Below are 7,409 nucleotides of genomic sequence, written 5' to 3'. Positions count from 1 at the left end.
GTGCACCAGCTGGTATGAAGCCCTACTGGCACAGGATGAAAACTAAGGAGGATACACACTCAAGTGACCATGCTGACCTTACCTCACAGAGTCTCTTAAGAACTCCAAATCATATTTTGATAGCAATTTTAAAGGGCCCATGTCATGCTTTTCCTTGTTTTCTGACTTATCTACAAGGTTACAACAGTGAATTATCATCTTAGACATGACCTAAAGATAAAGAAAATTAGGTGTTTGTATGTTCTATTACTTCTATGCAGAAGTAACTTGGTTTATACAAGTCTCGCAAACTCTCACCTGAGACTTTTTTTCTAACAATATAAAGTCTTACGTAATAGTTTAAGGATTTCCTTGAATGGACATAATGTGCAGGGAGTTGCGTGTTCATGTGAGCTTGCCTGACATCCACCGGTGCCATTTTAAAGGTGCAATTTTTTGACTGCATGTGGTGTTGTGGATATATAATTACAGTTATGATGGGTGCAAAGCTAATCTAGAGGTACCCAAGATTAAGTATTAAAAGGCTGGAAATGAGCGTACCATGAGCACTTTAAGCATTATTCTAAACTTGAGATTAGCCGGCGTTATGAGGCCTCACCTCTGGATAAAAGCAATTTCTTGTTAATCATTCTTTCACTAAAAACTATTTCAACATTATTACCATCATGGATCATGAAACAAACTGTATGTCTTTGATTTTCCAAAAGTTTTTGTTTCAACTTGTGTCTGTGCATCCAAGTGGAGCGTTTTCCTATCAGTGTGTACATTGATTAAAAAAAGATACAATATCACAGTATGTTTCTGTCAGTGGAGCCCACTTTTTTCTTTTTTAAATAATGAAGACTGCAGGCTACAAATTTAGTAAATAGTCTCCAAACAGCACGCAGTACAAAATGATTAAAGAAATATGATATACCCTGTAAACTGAAACAGTAAATGTGCGAAAGCTCCAAATGGCAGGCCTCAGCTGTTTAAATGTGGGTGAGAATGTAAAGGTCTTCTGTTTCCTCCTTTACATCAAGTCAAGTCTCTATGGTAAACTAAAGTAACAAAAGAGTGCTTAAAAAACAAAACAAGAAAACGTTCACATAAATTAATTCTGCAGATTTACAAGACCTGAAAACAAATAAACACAAACATTTTTTACTTTCAATGAATGCCATATGAGGAATCACAATGAGCCAAAGAAATTAATTAATTTCAACATGCTACCTCATTCTTATTGACAGTTCCTTTCAGCACAGACACATTATACAAGGTTTTATAACTAACCTTGCAACTACAGTACTGCAAAAGGATGGGTATTTTTGTTCTTAAATAGAAATAATAATTTTATTTTAAAGGTACAATAATATAGAAACAAAATAACAATACAGAAATGATAATTAAAATTATTATTTTTTTAAATATCATCAGTATAAGTTAAAATCAACAATGAAATATAATCAGCATGATGTTGAAATTAAATTATATTTGATTATAAGATAAAATACATAAAATATCATCAAAATGACACTAAAATGCAATAAAAATAAATATGGCATAATACGGAAAAATGTAAAGTCAAGTACTACCGCTGCACATCATCAACATTCAACATTAAAAGCTGTTTTAAAAAGATGTTTTTTTTTTTTTTTTACTATGCATTCATATACATACAGTGAGAACAACCTCAAACTGTGAGAGGTGAGAGTATTTAATGTCAAAATAAGTTAGTGCCTTCCAAACTCATCATAACTCATCCAACAAGTCATGCTGTATGAGCATATTGAGAATTTCCACCTCTGTGGCTAAAGTCTGTTTCAGATCAAGCAAATAAAGAAACTTGGTTAAGTTTAAGAAAAGTGATAAAGTTAGAGAAATATTACCTTTATGGTTAAAATAAACTGAAGTTGGCCATGAAAAGCAAATGAATCTGCCTGGAGTGTTTTTGTTTCACACCACTGCAACAAAATAAGTTTAAAATAATTTCCTGTACTATAGTATGATGTTTACTTTCTAATAATAAAGATATAAATTGCCTTAAAAACAGATTGAACAACATAAATATAATAACATAAATATATGACATTATCTTTTAAAATCATGATCAGTGGGAATTACAGTACATAGAAATCTGAAGTTCACCTTTCTTTCAACACCTTAACAATACCAAATCATTAACTACATAAGCTTAACCATACAGTTCCCTATTAAATTCGTGACAGCCACAGTTGTTTCATGATCTTAACTATACCTAGTTGTCCTCCACAGATAGAGAGCAAATATGTTAAAGATGTTGTCACTGAATGTATTCCATGATTTTGCGCAATGCTTTCATACAGATGTTTTTCTGGTAATAGGACTGATCTGTCACATTAATTACCATACCAAAATGTTTGGACCTCTCCAACAATACCTTTGAAGGAACAAGGTCACAGTCACCGTGCCACTATTTACTTGTGACAGTCCCTCTTTGTCTTCACCATAGTCACATTTCCATCCTAGCGAGTTTCTACACATCGAGTACTGAATCATAGGTTTACATCCTCAACTCCTCCCCCTTCACACACATATTTACAGAATATAAAGGTGGAGAAGTCAAACAGTGCCATCGTAATCACACATATAATGCACTCATTCAAAGTGATTTCTGAATAAAAGCCGCACAAAACACAACATCTCTCATCAAAATGAATGCTAATTTCTCAGTATGTAAACAAGTGCCTCATATACAAATGTGGTGTGAAATGCATATTTGATCACACACAAAGCTGAATCTGAGAAAAAGATGACCCTGATGATGTGGTGCAGGGTTTATTCTAACTGAATTCATTCATTCAGTTTGTTTTGTAATGGCTGGTGCCACTGGTCTTAAAATCAAATTAGCAAAACAAATCAACCATACGATGCACAGGCTTGCTGATTGCTGCTGTTTTTTCCCTTCTTTTTATTGGCATTTTTTCCCTTTTTCTCTCCTTTCCTCCTGAAGTTGCAGCTTTCTCGCCACGAGGGTCCCTGTGGACCAGACCAGATGTTCCAGGCAGCACACTTCCCCACTCTCTGCCTCATGGAATATTCATGGGCAACCAGGCACTGCAGCACAGCACCGCGCCACACAGACCAGAGACCACTTATTTATTTATTTGTTTCATCACCCTGCTGCCTGGCTGTCTAACGCACAACAACAGTTCAACATGCAAGAACATCTTCTCACCTTCCTCTTTCTCTCAGCGTCACTCACCACATCCTTTTGCCTTTATAGTTTCTTTTCACTAGCACAGTTCCCTGGGTACATGAATCTGCCCTACTGTATGTATCTGTGGGTATTTTGATGGACCGTTCCCTGCCTTGCCCCTCCTTTCTACCTTTCTTTTACACTGCTCTTGATTTCTGTCTCTTATTCTCTTGCACCCCCCCTCCCCCCGCCCCCCGCTTTTATTAGGCAGATGGATGGGGAGTGAATGGAGTGTTGAATAACTGATGTTTGTCTGTGAAGCCTAATGGTAGTGCTTAAAATACAATGCCATTATTTACAACCCTGCCTAATGCATTGGGACACTTAAATTCTTTGTTTGGTGGTGATAATTGAGCTAAATGCTCTACAGTAATGCATCCTGTTGGGCTGTTAGTGGCATGTTTTCCATGATTGATCGGCTTGTTGTTTGGACAGAGGTTTGGAGGCCATTACTTATCAGCAGACGCCCAAGTAACATTTATGATTTGCCTTTGCGGGAGGAACCAGGAGCTACATGAACATATTGTGCTTCTAACCTTCACTGACATTAAATAGGGTGATTCAAGCCCCAAACATCTGTATTTAAGGAAGGCAGGGTCAAGAGCAGAAAGTGGGAGGAGGGCTAAAGGAAGGAAAAGCAGTCAGTTTCCAAAGCTGTGGAATGAGAAGCATGCTTTCTGGGTACAAAAAGAGGCAGGGAGCCAGGGAGCCAGGCGGTACCTCTGCTCCACTTGACTGCGGTCCAAAATGACAGCTGACGGCTGCCGCAGACATCATGGACGAGCAGATGTGGTGGCAGCTTTCCAAGACCAGCAACACTTCATCCCTCCTCTCTTACTCTCTGCTCTTCTCTTTTTCTTCTTCTTCATCCCCATCTTCACGTAGATGCTCTGCCTGTCTATCTGTCCATTTGTCCCTCTCTCTGCATGCATCTGTCTCATTCGTCTGCCTCTCCTTCAGCAGTTTCTTGCTGACTTAATTGTACACCTCTATCCCTCAGTCTTTCCTTTTGATTTGCCTACCTAGTGAAAATTGTAGATGTAAGAAGAGGTTTGTGTTTAAAAAGAAACTCTTCTGATGCCAAGAGTTGTTTAGTTTCAGAGACTGATGCCCCTGCAGTCTCCCAGCATGCACCTGTCATAAAGAGGTTATTCAGCTCTCTTCCAGCTGAGGCACAGCTGACTACTCCCTGGCCCACATCCGGCTCTATTTCCACTCTAGCTAATCAAATTGCTTTTACATCACCAGCTAATTAGCAGCTAATATAATTTCTCATCTAAACATTTTGTTTTTAACATTTGTCTGAGTACAACACACATTTCTTAATTTTATTTTCTCTCAGTTTCTGCAAGTGTGTGCATCTTTATCTACCATCTCTTTCCAGGTAGACTTAATTCCAGTCACTCAATGTTTATGGTCTCCTCTGGTCCAGAAGATAATAATCCCCACACAGCAGTAGGGAAACAAACACTGGAATTCTCAGTGGGATGAGTCTATCAGGAGTGTAGGTCAACTAGGCCAGTTAATAATGCTGTTATCTTGGAGGCAAGGAGGAGAGGGAGGAGGGAGGCAAGGAGAGAGGAGAGAGAGAGAGGAAAGGCTGCGAAGGAAAACTAAAAGTAAATAAAAGAAAAAAGAAGGGTTGAAAGGGAGGGAGGTACATTAGAGGGAGGACAAGAAGTGCAAGAGGGAATTAGCCTATGGTTCAAAAGGAGCTGTGCCCACAGAGAGAGAGCCCTGCTGGGTCTATGTGGGGGTGGGGTGGGTGGGGGAGTTGGCAGTCTGGAGGGCTGTGTGTGTGTGTGTGTGTGTGTGTGTGTGTGCATCTGTGCTGTGTTTCTTTGTGTGCAGTATGCAAAGGCAGGTCTGCCATATTCAATATTCCTGTCAGCCCAGACTTAGAATACCAAAACAACCTGTCTGGGAGTATACAGATGCTCCTGCCTCTGCACACCTTCTTATCTCTGTTCCTATCTCTGCCTTCTCTCTTCACTCTCCTCACACATATGGTCTGCTGTTTCGACTGCTATTCCTCAGACAAAACTGATATTTGTTTCTAACAGGGTTTTAGGTTCGAATAAAACATCTATTTCAAGAGATCGTTGATATGTGCCATTAGATAAACAGCACTGCATTTTTTAAGGTGACATAGATCTCAGCAGTTGCACAGATGTTGACTGTTGTAACCGAGACAATTTACACATTTTGATCTCTGTCGGTGCTGAAGTAGAGACAGAGTCTGTTGCTGAAGGCACAACTTTGCAGAGATAAGAAAGTAACAGGCTTTCCAATCTCTTGTGTAAAAACTGAAAAAAAAACAAGAAAAACAACAAAACAATACAAAACAAAGTAAACAAAAAAAAAACAAACCCAAATCACTATGAGGTGTGTTTTGAGCTCATATCTGCTGTTAATTTGAATAGGGAAGAAACAACATTGCAACATTTCTGTGGATTTCTCTTTCCTGCTCTCTCTCACATTTAGACAAGCCACATAAGATATGCTTGTAGTGTTGAGAAGAAGGCATGCTCTGCAGAACAAATGGTGTTAATTTGCCGCGCCTCTCTGAAGGTGCACATTAGAGAGAAGCCTTCAGGGAGAGAGGGAGGGAGGAGGAGATGTGGGGTTGAGGGGGTGGCAGGGGATGGCAGAGGGAGGTGGAGAGAGGATGGAGGGAGGAGGAGGCAGCAGCTGTGCTGGAATTAATGTCTGCATGCCAAATTAGAAACACCATGCATCTCCGTCAGAGTCACACACAAAAAAAAAAAAAAAAATTATGGGTGGGAAAGAGAAAGAAGCAGAAAGAGAGTGAGACAGACAGACACAAACATAATTAGACAGACAGACAGACAGACAGATAGATAGATAGATAGATAGATAGATAGATAGATAGATAGATAGATAGATAGATAGATAGATAGATAGATACTAAGAGGCTTGCATGCATATGATACTAAGATTGATATATCCCATAAGCAACCTTTAATCCACTTTCAGGACTTTGTCTCCCTACAAAGTAACACTGTACCTGCAGAATATCCATCACCCCACAGTCACACATATGTGTTGTTTAGGTATGTGTCTCACATGCTTCTATACTGACTGTTTGGAAAAATGAACATACATGCGTGTGTATTGTCTGTGTGCACATGTGTACTGATGCGTCGTTGATGGAACACCGTTACAGCAGCAGCGCAGAGTTGGTGGGGGCCACCAGTCCCAGTGGTGCCCCCTAGGGACTGAGCATGCATAACATTATCATGCAGGGGATCAATAATGAGAGTACAGGCTCCCTCTAATGATAGCTGCAGGCCACAGGGCCAGGGGCCTCAGGGTACTGAGCTGGCAGGACAGCCCTCATGAATTCAGGATAAGACTGGAGGAAATATGTGCATGTGTTACATACAGGTAGAGTGTGTCCCTGTGTGTGTGCCTGTATGGGCCAATATGGGTGAAAAGTATGTCAGATGAAGGACACAGAGAGCAGATGGCTGGTTGGAGCGGTATGAAAACCTCACCTCGTCTCTCCCTGCCTTTGTGCATCATTCAGGATTCTGACTTTTTCCTCTGAAACGTGATTCAGTGTATTGCAGTGCTCACTCACTTCAGCAGTACATAACACCAGTGTAAAGGCACACAGAGCATATCTGGTGTTATGGACGACCATTTTAGTACCCTGAGGTTGTCTGTACAGTTAAATATTTACACCTTTTCACTCACTGAAATGGCCCAGACAAACAAATGTGTGTCTGTTTATTAGCTTTCTGTGCTGTTTGAATGCAGGTGTATGCTCAGAGCTCTATTTAATGGAATTAGAATCATTATTGCCCTCTTCATGATTCCTCATAGACATGAGCTGCAGCAGGTCACATAGCAGAGCGACCACAGAGTGACAACAGGAACAACAACAACATGCTTATTAGCTCATTTTTGTTTTTTCTTACTCTCTGCTGAGCTAAATTAACCATCCCATTTCTCTTTGTGTCCTCTGCAGAAACAAAGCCATGTGCCCCCCCTTGCCCCACCACACCCCTCCTCACTTCCCCTCCCTACTTTCCACCCATCCTGTCATTGTAAAGTGTGCGTCTCCTATCTGACCGTGCTCCCCCCTCTCCTCATGCCTCCCTGTACACTTCTCCTTCCCTGTACAACTATTGCCTTCCTACCTTCCCCCAACCTCCTTCCTGCACAA

Source organism: Monopterus albus, unplaced genomic scaffold (genome assembly GCF_001952655.1).
Source record: "Monopterus albus unplaced genomic scaffold, M_albus_1.0 scaffold4.1, whole genome shotgun sequence".
NCBI classification, from domain to species: Eukaryota; Metazoa; Chordata; class Actinopteri; order Synbranchiformes; family Synbranchidae; genus Monopterus; species Monopterus albus.
Note: the sequence above shows the minus strand (reverse complement) of the source record.